The sequence below is a fragment of the Papio anubis genome, chromosome 4, assembly GCF_008728515.1.
Source record: "Papio anubis isolate 15944 chromosome 4, Panubis1.0, whole genome shotgun sequence".
NCBI lineage: Eukaryota > Metazoa > Chordata > Mammalia > Primates > Cercopithecidae > Papio > Papio anubis.
In genome coordinates, this window is record NC_044979.1 from 113,527,968 (window position 1) to 113,550,403 (window position 22,436).

General features: G+C 39.8%; 1 protein-coding gene across 6 annotated transcripts in view; it reads right to left on the reverse strand.

The window, feature by feature from the left end:
- LOC101018167 (cytochrome c oxidase assembly factor 1 homolog) overlaps positions 1–22,436 on the reverse strand; it is a 148,120-nt gene that overhangs the window by 45,526 nt on the left and 80,158 nt on the right. The window contains exon 1 of one of the 6 annotated variants that reach the window (XM_031665379.1): positions 13,040–13,060. The exons of the other annotated variants lie outside the window; for them this stretch is intronic. The gene's annotated coding sequence lies outside the window, so the exon portion shown is untranslated. Of the gene's footprint in view, positions 1–13,039; positions 13,061–22,436 lie in introns of those variants that run through there. 6 annotated transcript variants of the gene reach the window in all.

Consider the following 22,436-nt stretch of genomic DNA (forward strand, 5'->3'; position numbering starts at 1 on the left):
TAGAAGAAAACGTATGGGGAAACTTCTGTCACATTTGATTTGGCAATGATTACTTGGATATGATATCAAAAGCACAAGCAGCAAAAGAAAAAAATAGACAAAACTGGACTACATCAAAACTAAAAATACTATCAACAGAGTTAAAAGGCAACTCACAGAACTGGAAAAAATATTTGCAAATCTATACATCTGATAATGAACTACTATATAGAATATTTATAAAGAACTCTTAAAACTCAACAACAAAAAATAGGCTAATTCAGAAACGGGAAGAGGATTTGAGTAGATGTTTTTTCAAAGAAGATATGAAATGGCCAATAGGCATATGAAAAGATGCTCAACATCATCAGAAAAACACAAATCAAAACCATAATAAGACACCACTACTTCACACCCATTAGAACGGCAATTTTTTTTTTTTTTTGAGACAGAGTCTCGCTCTGTCGCCCAGGCTGGAGTGCAGTGGCGCATTCTCAGCTCACTGCAAGCTCCACCTTCCGGGTTCACACCATTCTCCTGCCTCAGCCTCCCGAGCAGCTGGGACTACAGGCGCCCGCCACCACGCCTGGCTAATTTTTTGTGGTTTTTTTAGTAAAGATGGGGTTTCACCGTGTTAGCCAGGATGGTCTCAATCTCCTGACCTCTTGATCCAACCGCCTCAGCCTCCCAAAGTGCTGGGATTACAGGCGTGAGCCATCACGCCCAGCCAGCAATTATTTAAAAAAAAAACAAAAACAAAAACAGAAAATAACAAATGTTGGCTAGAACGTGGAGAAACTGTAACCATTTCGGCATTACTGGTGAGAACATAACATGGTGCAGCTGCTGTGGAAAATATGGCAGTTCCTCAAAAAAATTAAACACAGAATTACCATATGATCCACCAATTCCACCTTTAAGTCAAAGAAAAATCAAAAGGCAAATTTAAAAGCATCTTGAGGGCCGGGCATGGTGGCTCACGCTTGTAATCCCAACAGTTTTGGAGGCCAAGGCAGGTTGATCACTTGAGGTCAGGAGTTCGAGACCAGCCTGGCTAACATGGTGAAATCCCACACAAAAAAATTAGCTGGGCGTGGTGGCGTGTGCCTGTAATCCCTACTCGGGAGCCTGAGGCAGGAGAATCACTTGAACTTGGGAGGCAGAGGTTGCAGTGAGCTGGGATCACGCCACTGTACTCCAGCCTGGACGACAGAGCTCAACTCCATTTAAAAAAAAAAAAAAAAAAAAGCTAAATTTTATGTTATGTATATTTTACCACAAAAAAAAGTAAAAGGAGAATGAAAACTCAGCATAAAAAGCAAGTTCTGAAACCACATTTCCTCTAAAGTATCTTTATCGGTCATGGGAAACTAGAACCTATGTTTTAAAAGATTCTCAGGATGATCAAGATGGAAATAAAGCTGAAGGTCACACAACAAGGGCCATCTAATCTGAGATTCTCCTCACAATAAACTGGAATCCTAAAGGGGCACATCCTCACAGTGAGAATGACATGAACTAGATTATGGTCTAAGGTCACACTGCTTTTCTCAAACTTCAAACTTGGGTCTGTAATCATCCCCTGGACTAGAATACTCCCAAGTGTCGGTCAGAGAAAAGTGCACACTGTCTAAGTACCTACGCTGTGGACTTAAAAGTACTCTTATAAATAATTCTTCAAATGCAATATCCAGGCCCCAGTCAAGGATAGTGGAGTATGCAAGAAATGTAGGAATAAGCAGCAGAAAGGAAAAGGGGTCAGGAAAGAACCTTAGAAAGTGGATTATCAGATGCAGATTCTATGTGTTTTCTGTGATAGAAGAAATAAAATGACAGGTTGGAAACATTTAGCAGAGAACTAAACACTATAAATAGTAATCGATTTTTACAAGAAAAAATAGAGACTTTAGAACTAAAAATAAAATATAACTCCAACTAAGAACTGAATGGAAAGGTTTAACAGATTAGATTCACCTTCAGAGATAATTAATAATGAAAAGACAACAGGCAAGTCTAGAGATATGCTGGAAGTAGTTTGAATCAGCTTGCAAGAACCAATTATGTGTAGCTCTTCCTAATTCTGCATCAGTACAGTCAAATTGGTTGCCTGAAACTACCCTTGATAAGGATATTTATACTACGGAAATCAACAAATGCTATAAATCGGGGCTTCTTTTTCCCTGGAGAGCCATTTTACCAGCACACATTTGGAAGTTACCATACAGAATCTGGGACAGGGAGACCAAAAAAAAAAAAAAAAAGTACGTAGGGAAGAGAGGGTAAGAAATGTAAAGGGTATAAAAGAGGGCTCAAAACATATTTAATTAAAGTTTCAAAAACTGAATAGAGAAAAGAAACACTTTATCAGTTAGTGGCTAAGCTTTTTCCAGAACTAATTACCAAATCATAGATTTAAGAAGCCAAATGAATGCATTGCAGGATAAAAAGAAATCTGCAATGAAGTAAGACTGACTTCCGTATCATTAGAGTAGCCTTTGTGTTTTTAAATCTATGAGTTTTTCCCTTTATCGCCAAAAATTATAAATGCTACTAGAATTGAGACAGACAGAGATTTATTTTCATTAATTTTGCCTACAATGAAGCCTACGCTTTGGAACTACAGCTTCAGAACTTTTTAGCTCAAGTAGCTGGGCATGGTGGCTCACACCTGTAATCCCAGCACCGTGAGAGGCAGAGGCAGGATAATCACTTGAGCCGAGGAGTTCAAGACCAGCCTGGGCAACATGGCAAAACCGCGTCTCTACAAAAAATACAAAAGAATTAGCCAGGTGTGGTGGCGTGTACCTGTTAGTCACAGCTACTCAGGAGGCTGAGACGGGAGGATGGTTTAAATCCAGGAAGAAGAGGTTGCAGTGAGCCAAGATTGTGCCATTACACTCCAGCGTGGGCAATATAGTGAGACCCTGTCTCTGGGGGAAAAAAAATAAAAAAAAAAAACAAAAAATAAAAAACTTTTCAGGTCAAGAAAGTTTTCTACTGCTTTTATATTTTGCTTCTGTTCCATTTATTCTGGTTTCTCCACTGGGAACTTATTCATCAGTATGGTACTTCTATGTCTTCAGCATCTGTCATTTTCACCCTCATCATTTCTGTCATTATTTTCTCCTCCTAAAAAAAATCTCAAATAAATACTATAGGATTGACCCATTCATCATATAGAGGATTGACTCCATTTTCTGCAGGATCAGCTCTGCTGTGTGCAATTGCCATTACAGATTTTGGCTATTGCATTTTCAGATTGTTGTCATTGTTTTATTTTGGTCATCTTTATTCCAGCTTCTTTCAAAATATCATTCTGATTTTTTGTTATAACTTTATGTTTTGGTTTCCTAGAGGTCTTACTTTTTGCTCTGTTACTAAGAATAAAATCTGACACTTCTCATAAATATCTTTTGTACATCATAATAAATGATATTCAATATTATTTTTAAGACTTTCTTCCTCATCTTTGGGGTAATGGTTCCCTTCTTTTATGCAGATATCTTTCATGCAGATTTCTTTCATAGTCCTCATGAAAATTATCCTTGCAAAAATAAGATATAATTTTTAATGGCAGGGTATATAGACTGCCCTTGATTCCCATCACTATCAATTTGGATGGTGAAAAATTGCTCACACTTAATTTGGTTGGGTTTTAAGTGTACAGGCTGATATACACAGTCTATGGCTGAATTTATAGTACTAAGCAGGCAGTACAACCAAATTGGGCTGATTTAAAATCTATTATTCCTTTCTTCTCATATTATGAGAATGCATTCCTACATCAACAGGAACATTCTGTAGTTTGTTTTTTAACAGAAAATAAATGATAACCTGAAAACCCAAAAGCACACTCCTTTTAAGGTTCTTCTGAACACAACATCTACTGCTACATCACATCCCTGGAATGTAATATCCTAACACTTTCCTTTCATTCTCTTCCAGATTGCACATTGGAAATTTAGTCTCTGAACAGATGTATAAAAAGTAGTGTGGAACATGCGGATTTGGAAGAGCTAGGAGAGAGAAAAATTTCTGAGGAGGTTAATGGGTTTTTAATATGTAACAAAATATATAATATGAACGAAATAGTGCAAGTCCCCATAGTCATACATGGTAACCTGTGTCTCCAAGGTATGAATAAACAACAGGAATGGATTAAAGCCTCTTCCTATCCACTTCCCACCTTAATCTCCTGTTTTAGAAATCAAACCATAAACAGACCACTAAGACTTTCTTAGTCTACTCCAATGTAGTAAGTAGTTAGTAGAAACAAGTCTAAAACTGAGAAATTATCGATCACTACTTTTCCCAATGCCATTATGGAACTATACGCATATTTTAATGAAAAACTGGAAGAAAGCATATCACACATGGCAAGCCTAAAGTAAGTATTTTTCGATAGGTACATTTTTTAAACAAAGAAGTTGATACTAATCTCTATGTTTGAACATAGTCAACTAAAATGTCATGGTGACAGGTGCTGACTATTACAGAAAGTGAATGAATTATTTCACAACAGAAAGATGAAAATTGAGACATAATTATTGTAAACATCTGAAAATTATAAATGTCTATAATGATTTTACACATAATGATATAAACACTGATTTCTTCTCCACGTCACTTAAAGTTTGAACATGACATTTTAGGATGTCTACTCTATCGAGTAAACACAGAATTTATCACTCTAGACAAATTCTACTCTATCAAGTAAATAGAATTTGTCATTCTAGATAATCAAGGAAATGACATAAATGTGTTTCAAAAGCATTTAATGCATAGGTAGCTATACACAGGCAAGCAAGGAAAGGCAGGGTAATTTTAAGGAGACAGCCTACCCATACAAGCTGATATTGTTTGTTTTTTCAGGGTTTTTTTGGGGGGTGGGGCGGGAAGACAGAGTTTTGCTCTGTTACCCAGGCTAGAGTGCAATGGCACGATCTTGGCTCACTGCAACCTCTGCCTCCCAAGTTCTAGTGATTCTTGTGCCTCAGCCTCCTGAATAGCTGAGATTACAGGTGCCCACCACCACACCTGGCTAATTTTTGCAGAGACAGGGTTTTTAGTAGAGATGAGGTTTCACCATGTTGGCCAGGCTGGTCTCAAATTCCTGACCTCAAGTGATGTGCCTGCTTCAGCCTCCCAAAGTGCTGGGATTACAGGCATGAACCACCATGCCAGCCACCAGCTGATATTCTTGAGAACAATTATCAGAAACATAACTCCTCAAATGTAGAAAATAACTTCAAATTAAGAAAAGTCGTATAATTGTGTTTTTTTCCTTTTTACATATCATAATGATCATTTCATTAGTAAAGTAACCCTGAGCTCACTATTTCTAAGATAACTATGCTCCCAAAAACATTTAGTACTCAGCCAGGTGTGGTGGCTTACGCCTGTAATCCCAGCACTTTGGGAGGCCAAGACAGGTGGATCACGAGGTCAGGAGATAGAGACCATCCTGGCTAACACGGTGAAACCTCGTCTCTACCAAAAAAATGCAAAAAGTTAGCCGGGCATGGTGGCAGGTGCCTGTAGTCCCAGCTACTCGGGAGGCTGAGGCAGGAGAAAGGCATGAACCCAGGAGGTGGAGCTTGCAGTGAGCTGAGATTGCACCACTGCACTCCAGCCTGGGTGACAGAGCGAAACTCCCTCTCCAAAAAAAAAAAAAAAAATTCAGTAGTCTAATGAATTTCTCTTAGTAAGTAGTTCACATTTAGTGAACCTTTACTATGTGCCAGATACTGTTTTAAAGAGATTTACACGTACTAACTGATTTCTCTGAAGAAGTACTATTATTATCCCCATTTTAAAGATTGGAAACTAGGGGACACAGAAGTCAAGAATTTGCCAAGGTTTTTATTCTTGCTGCATAAGCAATTCACCAAAATGCAACTTGAAAAAACAATTTTATCATACGCATGAATTCTGTGGGTCAGAAATTTAGAGCAAACACAAAGGTAAGGAACAACGTCTGAGGTCACAACTGAAAAGACACAACAATTAGGGATGACTCAATGGGACTGCAGTCATTTGAGGAAATCACTTACATGTGTGATTGTTGATGCTACTGTCGGCTAGAATCTAAACTGGAGCTGTCAACTAGGGCAGCAGTCCCCAGCCATTTTGACACCAGGGACCGGTTTCAAGAAAGACAATTTTTTTCCACAGAGGAGGGCAAGGGGATGGTTTTGGGATGAAACTTTCCACCTCAGATCATCAGGCATTAGATTCTTATAAGGAGCACGCAACCTAGATCCCTCATATGCACAGCTCACAATAGGGTTTGCAATCCTGTAAGAATTCAATACAGCTGCTGATCTAACAGGAGGCAGAGCTCACCTCCTGCTGTGCAGCCAGGAGTGGGGGGATGGGGAGGATGGGATTGGGGACCCCTGAACTAGGGTCTTACAGATAGCCTTTCTCTGTAGCCTGAGCTTTCTTCACAGCAGGCAGCTTCAGAATAGTCAAGCATCGTACATGGCAGCACAGAGATCCAAAAGCAAGTGTCCCAGAAAACAATGTGAAGGCTGCACTGCCTTTTCTGACTTAGCCTCAGTCATCGTGCAGTACTTTCACCATATTCTATTGGTCATAAGCTAGTTGTGGCTAGTCGTGAGCCTGTGCAGAGATTCAAGAGTAGAGGATAGAGACCCCTCTTCTCAATGGAGACTATAGAGAGCAGGGGGCTGAAAGTGGAAAATACACGTCTGGAAAGTATAACGTGCCACCATCTTATAGCAAATATTCACAGTGCATGCTCTTAACTACCATACTTGACTGCTTGCTCAAAAAGTGGCACACTCTATAGTACATAACAACCACACTCTTGACCAGATCTGACAGTTTTGGGGTGGCCTGAAATACCATTCAGAATATGAAATAGGCAATGGGACCTCAGAGAGAGAGAGACTGAGCTCCAAAGAAACTTCTTTAGACTGTAGTATCTTCACATTCATGTCCCTCTGGAAGCTATCAGTGAAGACAGTGAGAGGATTCTCTACCAAGAAAAACAAGGCTGGGAGCAGTGGCTCACACCTGTAATGCCAATACTTTGGGAAACTGAGGCAGGAGGATCACTTGAGCCCAGGAGTTTGAGGCTGCAGAGATTCATAGTTGCACCATTACAATCCAGCAGCCTGGGCAACACAACAAGACCCCCATTTCTTTAAAAAAAAAAAAAAAAAAAAAAGGAAAAGAATAAATAAAATATGTGTCTCTTATAACCTCTCCATCATGGTTATTTCCAGTGGCGGCAAATTCCATCATAAAAATCATTGTAAATGCTCTGGAAGAGGGAAAGGGGTGCCCTATCGACATCCTACTCTCACAGACTTGACTTCCAGTATCTCACCATCACCTGGTGTCCAGTATTACAGATCCAACCCAAATGAGATTTTAATTTCTGATGTGTCATTAAAACATCTACAACACAAGATCTACATGCTTTACATATATATCAACAATTTTCTCATATCAGAAGGAAAGTTGCAATTCTAGGAGCAAGTTTCCAGAATCTTTTGGTTTGCGGTGGGGTGGGTGGGGGAAGTTGGGGAGCAGCCAAACAAATATTAATTGATTATATCACAAGTACTTAATCAAAACTTACTGCTAATTATTCTGCTGATTTCAAATGGTTTGGAAAGACTAGAGTAGAATCGAGAGAGTTCGAGAATCAGGCTATGAAGACCCTCTCCAATGTTAAATCTGTCAGAATCAGAGTCCTGGAACAAAGCCAGACAAAAGCAAGGTGCAAACTGTCTCACCAAACCAACCACCACAACCTTCATTAACACCCAAGGAGACTGATGTTTTTTAAGTGGTAGGGTTATTAACTGGGTTGTGAACAAATACCTCCCCATTAAGAGTTCCTCCCAACACTGTTGTAAACACCTCAAAGTCACCAAGAAATTTCTATTAAATCTGATTATTTGCTAAAAATAATAAAGTCACTATAACAAATCCTTGGTTGATACAAAAAGAAAAATCAAGACTGCTTTCTATTTTGGTTTATGTACTAAAATGCACAGAAACAGTCAGGCTACACCTGTAGTTTATTTACAAAGAAACATTCTGGCAAAATTAACACAACTGGCTAAATATTACTTATTTGGAAATACTGGTTTAGTAATAATTTTAAAAAACAAAAACTGCTTTACCAGTTTAACTTTATTTGAAGACTTTGGGTCAAATTTTCATTTTGAATAAAATTTCAATTAATACAAACAACTTAACCACCAAACAGTAGATGAGACATTTAATGAATAAACTCTCTTCTGTTAAGACTTCCCTTAAGTAAATTTTTTCAGAGGTACTGTGTTTTGGCTATGTGTTCTGGCTCTGTTTCTTTTAATAAATTACAGAAACGAAAAAGGTGGGGAGGGGAATGTGACAGTCACACTTAATCCACACCAGGCTGCCATATGTCACTTTTTGTCCTTTACTGGTTCATTGACTATTCATGAATTAACTACCTGAAAAGTGTTATATTTATCTGTACAGGCACAAAGCTGTCAATTCAGTTCAAAGTATGCTTGCCTTTGTTGTCAACGAGAAAAAGGCTCTCTATATGACACTATCCTATAAGTATTTTAAAAATCTACATTGATATAATGAGTTTCTATGTTGATACTAGCTGTGCCTTACTACTGTTTTTTAATGACTATTATATCAAAGGAAAAATGAAGCAGTCCCAGCTTTTAGAGCCTCTGGCCTCTAAGGATTTCCACAGAAGCCCCAAATCCTATTCCCTCCTATACTTTATTATCAATGGTCTTACTGTTTTCATTTCTTTTCTTCCTTTATCCATGGCTTGTTTCTGGCAGTATCCTCTGCTATTAACTTACCTCATCAAAGCTACCTGAGGACTGACCAGTGCTTCCCCAGGATGCATTACATCAGCTCTAGCTCAGAATCTGCCCTGGAGTTTCCTATTCCCTCCCACAGTCATTGCCATGAACGATTTCATGGTTCATTCATATTCCAACTTGTTTGCCAGCATCTAGAGAAGACATTTTTTAAAAGGCATAAAAAGAGACACTCAGCTTTCATTACTATCAGACAAGAAAATAGGAAAAACAAGCTTGCCTAAGACATTTTAAAGTGCTTCCTCGATAGCTTCAGGCTTAAAACTACCATTACAAATCCAACATATTTGTCCTGAGAGAGCAAGATCAGAGGGAGAGAGTAAATATATATAAACACATACCTGCATCCTAAAAATTCTCTGAATAGCTTAAATAAAAAAGGACTGTGAAATCTACACTCCCAAATTACTGGCATTTGAAAGTTTTATGATGATAAATAAAGCAAAAAAAGTAAATGGAATTTAATTTTCCCTAGTGTATTTGACAAAAATTGACATTAATGTTCAAAACACATGATAAAAGTTATTTTATAGTGATTGAGGCAAAAGACCTAATCCAAAAAGAAAATAGTGTTTTATAAATAGTTCCAACATATCATGTTCTTCCATGCTTTATTTCAACATATCTTTTGAACATCCCAAAACCTAAAAAAAAAAAAATTCTTTGTAATTCAAAAAGGTGGCTGAAATCTGTACTTTCATTAACAGACAGTGATATGGTTTGGCTGTGTCCCCACCCAAATCTCATCTTGAATTGTATCTCCCAGAATTCCCATGTGTTGTGGGAGGGACCCAGAGAAAGGTAAATGAATCATGGGGGCCAGTCTTTGCTGTGCTATTCTCTTGACAGTCAATAAGCCTCATAAGTCTCACGAGATCTGATGGGTTTTATCAGGGGTTTCCACTTTTGCTTCTTCCCCATTTTTCTCTTGCCATCGCCATGTAAGAAGTGCCTTTCACCTCCCACCATAATTCTGAGGTCTCCCCAGCCATGTGGAACTGTTTAAGTCCAATTAAACCTCTTTTTGTTCCAAGTTTTGAGTATGTCTTTATCAGCAGCATGAAAACAAACTAATATGGACAGGAAGATGAAGCAGAAGGAAACTTGGTATTTCAAAGCTCCTCTAGGACATAAGACTAAGTCATCAAATTCCTAAAGTAATTAATGTATGCAAGTAATGCTTATGCCTCAGAAAACAAAAGATTCAAATACAACTTGAATTTTTTTTTTTTTTGAGACGGAGTCTTGCTCTGTCGCCCAGGCTGGAGTGCAGTGGCCGGATCTCAGCTCACTGCAAGCTCCGCCTCCCGGGTTCACGCCATTCTCCTGCCTCAGCCTCCCGAGTAGCTGGGACTACAGGCGTCCGCCACATCGCCCGGCTAGTTTTTTGTTATTTTTTAGTAGAGACGGGGTTTCACCACGTTAGCCAGGATGGTCTCGATCTCCTGACCTCGTGATCCACCCGTCTCGGCCTCCCAAAGTGCTGGGATTACAGGCTTGAGCCACCGCGCCCAGCCAACTTGAATATTTTTATGATAAAAAACTAATTGAAGAGATTTTTCCATATTAATAGTATATAGTTGTTTTACAGTAAGTATTATGTACCCTCAGAAGCCCCTAACCTGTTTGTTTCTTCTGTATTCCATAACTTTATCAAATGTATCACTATTTGCTCAGTCTTCTAGGATTAAAAACCTCTTTATCACATTTTCTTCATTAGTCAGGATTAGGTTCAGCTGCATGCAACCACATACGACAAGAACAAAAACAGACAAAAGCAATGACTTACGCAAGATAGAAAGTGAATGTATCCTCATAAAAAAAAAAAAAAAAAAAAAGTAGTCCAGATGTAGTCAGTCCAGCGTATAGTTTCATAATGTCAGGGGCTCTTTCCATCTTAATGACCTGTCATTCTCAAAATGCACCTTCCACTTCCAGGCCCAAAATGGCTGTCTGAGCTGCCATCAAATGTACATAACAGCCAGTAGGAAAGAAGTAAAGCAGGGTTCAGTCCTTTCGATAATACTTTCTAGAATTTTCACAAAGCTTCCACTTTCACTAATCTTAATACAGTGATATGGCTACATCTTGCTACAAAAAGAACTTGAAAATGTAACCTTTTTTTTAACAGAGCAACAATGTGCCCAGCTACAAATTATGATTCTATTACACAAAAAATAAAAAAGAAGAAAAGGGAAGCTGAGATTGGCTCAGTCTGTGTTATTTCTCTCTAACCCTACATATTTAAACCTCCTCAGTTCTTTATAATTTAACTAAACCAACCCAATAAGAAGTTATATTCACACAACCATCACCTTTGCTTGGATAATAGCGTCCTAACTGATCTCCTTGACCCAGATAGAAATGAGTGATTCCATTTGAGCACAGAAACTCAAGAACAATACAAACTGACTTAATCATGGAAAGGATCATGTAAGTGGGAGGCACCATGCCTTCTCCTTCAGGCTCACATAGGCCATACTGGCAAAGGAGGAACTCTCCATTCATCCAAGTAAGTGTATTAAGGCAAGGCAGAGACTGTAATCTGGTGTGTGTGTGTTTGTGGAGAATCTTGCTGGTATTTAGTGGTCAGAAATGAGGGGTCTCACAGGGCAGGAAATCAGTCTCTGTGTCAAAAGAACACTTCCCAGCAGGCAGAATGTTGAGCTAGAATTTTTTTTAACTGTCAACCCAGAAGTCTATGCCCCGCCACAAATACCTTCAAAAAATGAAAGCAAAGTAAATACTTGCAGACGAACAAAAGCTCAGAGAATTCACTGAAAGCAGACTTGTGCTATGAGAAATGTGGACAAATGTTAAAGGCATACTTTCTCATTTTTAAGCTCTTTAAAAGTTAATTGACTAAAGCAATCCTGGTAATGTATTATGGGGTTTATAACATATAGAAATAAAATATGTGACAAATAGCACAAGGGACGGCTCTAACATATAGTCTGCTGAGGAGACAAACTTTGGGTGAATTTAAGCCTCCCAGTCACATAAAAAATTACACTAGGACCTCAGCAAGATGGCAGAATAAGAGGACACCTGCTCTATCCCCTGCAAACAAGAATTCTGCATCCATCCACAGAAAAAAGAGCCTCAGGATTCAGGTAGGCATTTATAAAACCAAGGTAAAGCCCAAGACCTAGGAAGCCTATTCTGAAAGTGTAGGCCAGCACACAGGTAGCAGACCTGCTGATTGTGCTCCCGGGTTCAAACTCAGAAACAGCCCCATTCCCAAAGGGTTTGGCTACAGCCATTTGGCCCAGAGCCTGCAACCAAAATCATCTGCCCAGGTGTCCAGGAGGAATTGCACCCACTTGTGCCTCAGCAGAGAGGCTCATCTGCATACCAGCATCAGTCTCGGCAGTGGACCTGGAAGTTACCCTGTAACTTGGTTCAAGCTCCCCTCAGCTGTGGCCCCCAGCTTAGCATGGTTCACACAAAGACCCAGAGAGAGAGAGCCCCCATATCTCACAGCCTGGGAATTATCCAACCATCTGATCCTCTGTGATGGACCCGCCAGCCTCTGTCCCACATTTGATCCTGAGAGAAATTGATAATCACCAAGTTAATAAAAGTTCCTTTTAAAAATCAAACTTTCCTGGACCAGGCGCAATGGCTCATACCCATAATCCCAACATTTCAGGAGGCCGAGGCAGGCAGATCACTTAAGACCAGGAGTTCAAGACCAGCCTGGGCAACATGGTGACAAACTCTGTATCTACAAAAAATACAAATCTTAGCCAGGCATGATGACAGGCACCTGTGGTCTCAGCTACTTGGGAGGCTGAGCTGGAAGGATCAAATGAGCCCAGGAGGTCAAGGCTACAGCAAGCCATGATCACGTCACTGCACTACAGCCTAGGCAACACAGCGAGACCCCGTCTTAAAAAAACAACAACAAAACACCTTCCCCAGCAGAAGGGACAGTGGATAGAAAGGGGCACAAGTGCAACTTCTGGCTATTAGAAATGTTCTCATTTCACAGTATACAGATGTGTATTTTTCAGCCCTCATGTAATATTTCAATAAAAAGCTCAAACCAAAACAAACAACAAATCAAACATTTACCAACAGAAATAAAGAGTCATGAGTATGAACAAGCAATTCACAAGATAGGAAATCCAAAGGACCAATAAACTTTGTAAAGATGCCCCACCCCTCCCAAACCCCTTTCCCCATACCCTCAGAAATGCATGTCCATCATTCCCAACTACTCAACCTCTTTTCTGAAGGTTCTTGCTTGGGATACAACCCAGACTTAAATGTAATGGCATATTATAATCACCTGGGGTTTTTTTTTTAAAAAAAAAAAACAAATTACCTATGTCCAAGCTCCACCTCAGACTGAGTCAGAATGTCCAGGGGCTAGGACCAGGAAATGGTATGTTTACAAGCCCTCCCCTGCAATTTTAATGTGCAACCAGGGCTGAGAGCCACTTCCAACTGAAATCTGGCTCTCCACTGCAGCTTTACTCAGTCACGGCTGTCTTCTCTCTTACATCCCTCTTCCCAGCAGGCCTCGAGACAGGGCAGGTGTTCTCGTATCTCATTGCCAGTTCCAAATCACTGTCTCATCTACCTGCCTAAGATCCCAGCTTCAAGTCTTTTATTATCACTGCATCCATCCCTAATCCTCCTTCATTGCAGGATTAGGATACCCCCAACCTCAATCCTTAAAGATTTTAGCTCCTGGCTATGACACTCTCTCCAATGTTCTTGTCAAAATGCATAATGATTTTAGTATCTCTAGAGATCATCCTAGACCTCAACCTCTCCTCCCATAATCCAGTACTCCACTTGACCTCGGTAGTTCATTCCCACAATCATGCCCCAGAACTTGTCATTACCAATAACTGACACCCTCCACAATCTCAATCTCTAGCATCCCACTCTCCTGCCATCCCCTATCTTTTCAATTCCTCCTCAAATGTCTTCACTCCAACATTTTTTAAGTCCATAATTTTTAAAGTTCCATAATCCACTGATCCTACCATCTTTTCAGGGTCCTTCATCCAGCTTAGAGTCTAGATCCACCGTTAAGACTCAAAAGTTTCCCACCTTTGAATATACCCTCAACTATCGTACCTCATCTTCCTCTATCATTATCACCAGGAACCCCAATCCTGGATAAATCCTACTCTCTAACTAATCCGCACAAGTGAATTTGGCTGGAGGAAAAAAACAAACATAACTCTACTGATGACCTCGCTGTGCACTTAGGACAGCTGACTCCAAGTGGGCCTTGGTACAGCCTTGTAATCACACACCATTTTAGTCTCCTGGTTGACAAGGTCACTACTTTTCCTCTTCTTACCTCTACATCTCCTTTGCTTTCCTCAGGCTCAGCAGATGATTTTGCTTCCTAATTCACTAACAAAACAACAGCAACAAGGATCTACCAGTTCACCTGCCAAAGTACTCTTTCCATCTGCCTCTATGGATGCATGCTCTGTGCTCCTACTAAGACCAACCCCGCCACTGTACACTAGATCCCAGTTCCTTTCATCTCCTCAGCCACATTCCAGCAATTCTCCCATCTCATGAATCAATTTCCCCCCTCTGCTATATTATTCACATCAGCATCAAAAACACTGTAACAGCCCCCATCTTTAAAAAAAAAAAAAAAAAACACTCTTAATCCTATATCTTCCTCCAACAATGGTCCCATTTCTCTACTCCCCTTTGGAAAGAAATTCTTCACAAATGATGTCTATTTTTGCCATCTCCAATTCCTGCTTTCCCATTTTCTCTTGAGAATACACCACCAACTTAACTTTTCGCTCCTCACCACTCCACCAAAACAACTGTGAAAGTCTTCAATGTCCTCCACATTGTTAAAACCAAAGGTCAATTCTCAGCGCTCATTTTACTCCATCTATCAGTGCATTCCATACAGCTGAGCAGTCCTTTCTTTGAAACAGCATCTATACTGTTTCCAAGACACACCACTCTAGGTTCTCCTCCTTATCAAGCAATTCTTTTCAATCTCTGTTATTGGTAAGCCTTATCCTCCCAACTCTAAACACTGGAATAGCCCAGGGCTCACTCTGGACTTTCTCTTCTCTCTCTACACTCACTCATTCATCCCGTCTCATGGCTTTAAGCCACTCCTCTATACTGATTTATATTTATTCCTCTGAGGCCTCTTTGTATTCCAGGCTCATGTTATCACCCACGTAATTCACAGCTCAACCTGAGTGCTGAGCAGGCACCTGGAACTTGCTTGTTCAAGATTCAACTCCAGGTTTCTCCCTCTTCCTCAAACCTGCTTCTGCCACAGATCCCTTTCAATGAACGGCAACGCCAGCATTCTATCTGCCAGGCCAAAAACCTTGTACTTTTTCTCTCACACTTCCCAGCTAATACATCAGCTTATTTTGTTGATTCTATTTTCAAAATATATCTAGATCTACACTGACCACTTTTCGCCACCTTCATTGTCCACACTCTTAGACTAAGTTACCATCATCTCTTCCCTGGATCGTAACAGCAGCGTCCTAATAAACTCCTGCTTCCTCCCTTACAGTCCCCTCTCAACAAAGCAACTAGTGTGATCCTTTTAAAGCCTAAATAAGATTGTTTCCTCTGCTTACAACCCTCAAATTTCAGATGGAATCACATTCAAGGTAAAAGACGAAGTCTTTACTATGGCCTCTCTATTGTCTCCCCTCATCTCCTTCTTCCTACCTCCTTACTCCCTCTAACCCAGTCACACTGATCTCCTTGCAGTTCTATGAGCATGTCACACATGTGGGTCTTATTTGGTATTCTCTCTGCCAGGAATGTTCTTCCTCCAGTTATCCACATGGCACATGCTCTCTACTCGCTGTCTCTAGCCACAGCATTTATTACCATCTTCTACTATGCATTTTCACATCTATTTATTTTCCATTTCCCTTCACTAGAATGTACGCACATGGGACTTAGCCTGTCACTGAGCAGTCCTCAATTCATCTGTTGAATGAATGAATGAATGGTGCTTACACTCATTAATACTAACGCAAATACAAATTAGAGAAATATAAAAAGTCATTACATACCAATCATATGCCAAAAATTTAGTCTGATAAAACCAAGAGTGACCAAAATCTGGAACACAGTTTATATGCCACTGCTGGGAGTGTAAATTAATCCAAACACTTTACAGAACAATTTGGCAGTACTAGTAAAACTGAAAATGCATATACCCTTCAGCCTAGCAATTGCAGTTCTGCATATACATCCTAGACCCTAGGGCCTACAGCAACTCCCTCACAAATACGAAAGGAAACTTGTGCAAGAATATTGTATTAGTCCATTTTCACGCTGCTGATAAAGACATACCCGAGGACTGGGCAATTTACAAAAGAAAGAGGTTGAATAGACATACAGTTCCACAGGACTGGGGAAGCCTCACAATCACGGTGGAAGGCAAGGAAGAGCAAGTCACATCTTGGAAGCCTGCCTTGGCTTCCCAGAGTGCTGGGATTAAGGTATGAGCCACTGCACCTGGCCAGAAACTTGATTAAAATTTCTTTCCAATTCGGCCGGGCGCGGTGGCTCAAGCCTGTAATCCCAGCACTTTGGGAGGCCGAGACGGGCGGATCACGAGGTCAGGAGATCGAGACCATCCTGGCTAACACGGTGAAACCCCGTCTCTACTAAAAATACAAAAACTTAGCCGGGCGTGGCGGCGGGCGCCTGTAGTCCCAGCTACTCGGGAGGCTGAGGCAGGAGAATGGCGTGAACCCGGGAGGCGGAGCTTGCAGTGAGCTGAGATCCGGCCACTGCACTCCAGCCTGGGTGACAGAGCGAGACTCCGTCTCAAAAAAAAAAAAAAAAAAAAAATTTCTTTCCAAACTTCATAAATAACAATCGCCAGTTTCTTCTAATCGAAATGAACAGTAAAGAGGCAAACAGAGAATGAACCAGCAGGGGAAATGCCGAATGCGTATAAAACCATCAGATCTTGTGAGAACTCACTATTATGAGAACAGTACGGGGGGAACTGCCCCCATGATTCAATTATCCCCCATGATTCAATTATCTCCACCTGGCCCCACCATTGACATAAGGGGAATATTATAATTCAAGGTGAGATTTGGGTAGGGACACAGAGCCAAACCATATCAGATATTCAATGCTATTGTCTATAAAAGCAAACCAACCAGAAACTTGACTATCATCAGGAAATGTATAAACTATAATAGAAACATACAATGGAATACTACACAGCAGCTAAAACGAATGACCAAACTACAAATACCAACATGACTGTAGTTCAAAATCACAAGGCTAAACTAATAAAAAGCAAACTGCAGAAATGATATGTAAGGTATGATGGTGTGTGTGTAGGCTACATCCATATATAATAAAATAAAAATAGAAATGTTTATATATATACATATGTGTGTGTGTATATGTATGTGTGTGTGTGTATATATATACACACAGTGGTTATTTCTGAGCAGGAAGGCAGACAGAAAAAGAGAATCAGGGAAGATTACACAGGGTGCTTCAACTGCATCCATTTTATTTTCTTTCTTTACAAAAAAGAAAAGCCTGGTCGGGCACAGTGGCTCATGCCCATAATCCCAGCACTTTGGGAGGCCGAGGCAGGTGGATCACGAAGTCAAGAGATCGAGACCATCCTGGCCAAAATGGTGAAACCTCATCTCTACTAAAAATACAAAAATTAACTCGGCGTGGTGGTGCACACCTGTAGTCCCAGCTACTCGGGAGGCTGAGGCAGGAGAATCGCTTGAATCCGGGAGGCGGAGGCTGCAGTGAGCCAAGATCGTGCCACTGCACTACAGCCTGGCGACAAAGTGAGACTCTGTCTCAAAAAACAAAAAAACAAAAAAACAAAAAAAAAGAAAAGAAAAGCCTGGCAAATATGGAAAAATATAAGAATCTGGTATCAGTAAATGATAGGTACATGGGTATTTGTTATGTTATTCTCTAAATTCTTCTGTATGCTTAACATATTCATAATCTTAATTAAGCATATTACATCACATGGAAACTTATTTATTTTTGAGACAGAATCTTACTGTGTGGCCCAGGCTGGAGTGCAATGGCACAATCTCAGCTCACTGCAACCTCTGCCTGCCTGGTTCAAGCGATTCTCCTGTCTCAACCTCCCGAGTACCTGGGACTACAGGGTCACGTGTCACCACGCCCAGCTAATTTTTGTATTAGACAGGGTTTCGTCATGTTGGCCAGGCTGGTCTCAAACTCCTGACCTCAAGCGATCCGCCTGCCTTGGCTTCCCAAAGTGCTGGATTAAGGTATGAGTCACTGCACCCAGCTGGAAACTTACTTAAAATTTCTTTCCAAACTTCATAAATGGCAATTGCCAGCTTCTTCTAATTGAAATGAATGGTAAAGCTGTCAGGGCTTTCCAGAAAATTCTGCAATTCCACAAGAAAAGATCTGGCTGCCCTCACTCAGCATTCCACCTCAGCTTCTTTTCCTTCAAAAGTCCTTCCATGGCACATTTCTATTTAAATATTAATCATCTGTAAACATTCCCACATAAATGCACTGCTCTAGGCAAGGGCTATGAAATGGAAATGCAATATGAAGCAGACACACCATAGCAAAAGGCACTAAGACTCGTGTGAAAATCTAAAATCAGCAGTTGCCACGGATGACTAATAAAAAGATAGATAGCGGCTCTTTCATTTAGGGACATGAGTTTTTTAATCACAGCAAGAGAAGGATAATCTCTTCTGCATTCTCAGACATTTTACCAAAACCAGAAAGTGCCTATGTTAGTTCAAATCAGTAGAAAAATTACCAAGATCGCTTATTAATTAGATTAATACAGGATGAAAATCCAGAAACATTAAAGCATAATCTATAGAAAAACTGACTTTGCAAAGTCAAAACACATTTATGGCATCATAAACAATATGAAAAACAAATGTTCAGCCAGTAGGTAAATCAGAAAGGTTAATTTCAGTGATAATTAATTTCAGTGATGTCAATACAACCAACTTAAACTCTTTTTTTCAGGAATCTCACTGCTTGCTAACCGACTTGTTCTTACAGGCAAGACTACTTTTTTAAATCTCAAATGTGAAAACTGATATACAATTTACAGATACAGAGGTATAAGCCCAGCTGATTGGTATAAATGACAAACCTCTCAATGCCATGGCCATGGTTTCCTTATTATAATTCAAGGTTTCCTTGTTATAATTCAATACAGATATTGAAAACTTGCCATCCACTAATTTTTATATAATACCTTTGAGACTCATAGGACAAAAGGCAATGCAAAGCCTCTTATACATAACCATGGTAAAGGTTTAAAGTTGATGCAGTAGGCTTCCATGAGCCAACAATGATGCCAGCCAACTAGCTCCGACAACTTTATTATGCTAATCATTTGTATAAATTGTTAGTGGCTGTGAGATGTGAATCATAAATAGCATACCATACTTACATATGATCTTTGGTTCCCAGTTTTTTGTTGTTGTTGTTGTTGTTTTTTGAGACGGAGTCTCGCTCTGTCGCCCAGGCTGGAGTGCAGTGGCCGGATCTCCGCTCACTGCAAGCTCCGCCTCCCGGGTTTACGCCATTCTCCTGCCTCAGCCTCCTGAGTAGCTGGGACTACAGGCGCCCGCCACCTCGCCTGGCTAGTTTTTTGTATTTTAGTAGAGACGGGGTTTCACCCTGTTAGCCAGGATGGCCTCGATCTCCTGACCTCGTGATCCGCCCGTCTCGGCCTCCCAAAGTGCTGGGATTACAGGCTTGAGCCACCGCGCCCGGCCTGGTTCCCAGTTTTAAAGGACACTAATCTGAGCTAGAATATGTTTTAAAAGTCCATTATTAGTTCTCACTGATTAAATCATTTAACAATTAGATATGGCTTGAAGGTTACACCATCAAGCACATATTTTTCCACCACACAAATTATGCATCTGCATAAAGACTGATAAATCCATTCTGAAAAATGAACATTTGAAAATCACAAGCCCTCATTGCCACCACGTTATATTAGCATAAATATTCTTGCAATTGTCAACCAGAAAGTTTTACATTTCTCAGTACTTTATTTTAGCACTGAAGTGACATCTAGGGCTTGGGAAAACTCAGAACAGCGTGGGTTAGGAAAGCTACAATTATATCTTGACTGCCTTCACCAAATTACAGGAGTGGGAGGTAAAGACATTAATTGAGACACTCATAAAAGAACACACCCTTAAAAGTGAACCCTGTAGTCCATACACTTTTTCTGGATTAAATCAAGAAAATAAAAATTAAAAAAAAACACACATATACCCCTCACTTAGTGAATTTTACAGACAGCACAGCAACAAGAAGTACCCAGTTCATAACTCGTTGAGAGGAGAAATTCATGCATCTTTCTGGCTGTAACCAAGGCAGTTATTACGATTTAATTAGAAGTTCTTATTCACTTTATTAATTACAGAGTTAATTATGTCTGTTTAAAGTGAACTGTGGGATTTGCAGAGCCAACCTACTATTTGTATTTTTTAAAAAGTGAATATGTTTTAAGTACCAATTAGCAAGGGTATGTTTTATATTTGCTCCTAGTACAGTTTCCAGTCTTGAAAGATTAGATTTCCACTTGACTCTCTAACATAGCAAAACTGCCACACAGACATGAGAAGCAAATGTAAAACAATTGTGATAATGTTTTGTTTCAATATGTCCTACACAGAAGCTTATTTGATGGCTTCATAGTGACCCTAAGCATATTTAGAATGCTGTCAACATCCCAATACCTAATTAGCATATCATAAACAGTATCATTTCAGAACTAGAGCTATCTTAGAAGTTATGGCCAAAGGCACTTGAGAAATATGTTGAAAGAGAAATAAAGCAGTAGGTGCGGAATTCTTGAGGCATGATTAGAGTCAGTCTTACAAAAACAGAGTCAAGTACACAAATGCCAGGGCTTGGGATTATTTTAGGTATGTTTTTGGTTTGTCCTTTGACTTTTCATCTAGTAACTATTAAGTATATATATACATACATATATATATCTTTATCATCGCTCTGTAAACACTCTAAGGACAAGACTTAACTTCAACCTCTTCAGTGTCCTCATTAAAAAATAAAAACATGAAGTGAAGTATACTTTTGGCAAAAAAACAAAAAACAAGACTGTACCAGCAAATCCGGGATGCTCAATGGCTTTAATGGAGCTTGTCCAAATTGGCGTCTTAATATTTAGCACCATCTAGTGGCAAATCTATTTTTTAAGTTGGAGAAAAAATACGGACCACAATCATAAGTATTGAAAAACCTCTCAGGCGCCTGTAGTCCCAGCTACTCGGAGGCTGAGGCGGGAGAATGGCGTGAACCCGGGAGGTGGAGCTTGCAGTGAGCCGAGATCCGGCCACTGCACTCCAGCCTGGGCGGCAGAGCGAGACTCCGTCTCAAAAAAAAAAAAAAAAAAAAAAAAAAAAAAGAAAAACCTCAATCAGTAATACTATTTCAACATCAGTACAAATTAATGCTTTTGATAGCTGTTGAATACACATGATAGTTAACGCAGGTATCCACTACCTATCTAACAGGCTCTTTAAATCTGTGTATACATAAAATTTTCTAGGACAAAAGAACAAAAAAAGAAAGCTTCTGAAAGTAGTCTGATTTGTCTCATAGAAAATTCTTCTAGACCCATATTCTGACTCATTCCGGCCTGAGATTTCAAATATGTTGCCATCACAGAAAAAAACTGACAAAGACGCCCTGTAATCAGCTTTCATAAAAATGTAGGCAGATTTATATATACATATATTAGGGTAAGGCACCTAAATGGCTACTTTAATATTCAATGCTCACACTAACCTTTCTGCATTTTCTTACAATAGTCCTATTTTAAAGAAAAAACAACCTGGCAAATGTTCTTTACTGTTTACAAGTGTAGTGAGTTAAGAAAATGAAGCCATAGCAACACTGGCCACCGCACCCAAAACAAACACCTCCCTACTAGGTGCTCCGTAAAGAAGTAGGTACATCTCAGGCTATTACTGGAAACACAGAAACCTCCTTTGACTCACAGCAATGATGCCATAAACAAAGCATTTTGCCAACAGTGGCAATAAGCTTATGCTAATAAATCCTGCCTATCTCACCTGCTTTCCCTCCTACAAAAGCTATAAACAAAACCAAAAAGTTTACATAGACTTACAGCAATATATTTTGAAGATTCTTTTTTCATAACAAAGTTGAAATACCTCCTTGTCACAAAATTATCTTTTTCACTTTTTAAAATCTTTTTGAACTTTTTAGGTCTGTGGTATATATGCAGATTTTTTACATGGGTATACTGCGTGTCACTGGGGTTTGGTGAACAAATGATTTCCCGTATAGTACCCAATAGGTATTTTTTTAACCCTCACCCTCCTCCCACTCTCCATCCTCAAATCCTCCATCAACAGCCCCAGTGTCTGTTGTTCCCCTTTGTGTCTTCATGCATTCAATGTTTAGCTCTCACTTATAAGTGAGAACATGTGGTATTTGGTTTTCTATTCCTGTGTTAATTTGCTTAGGATAATGGCCTCCAGCTGCATCCATGTTGCTGTAAAGGACATGATTCTGTTCTTTTTTATGGCT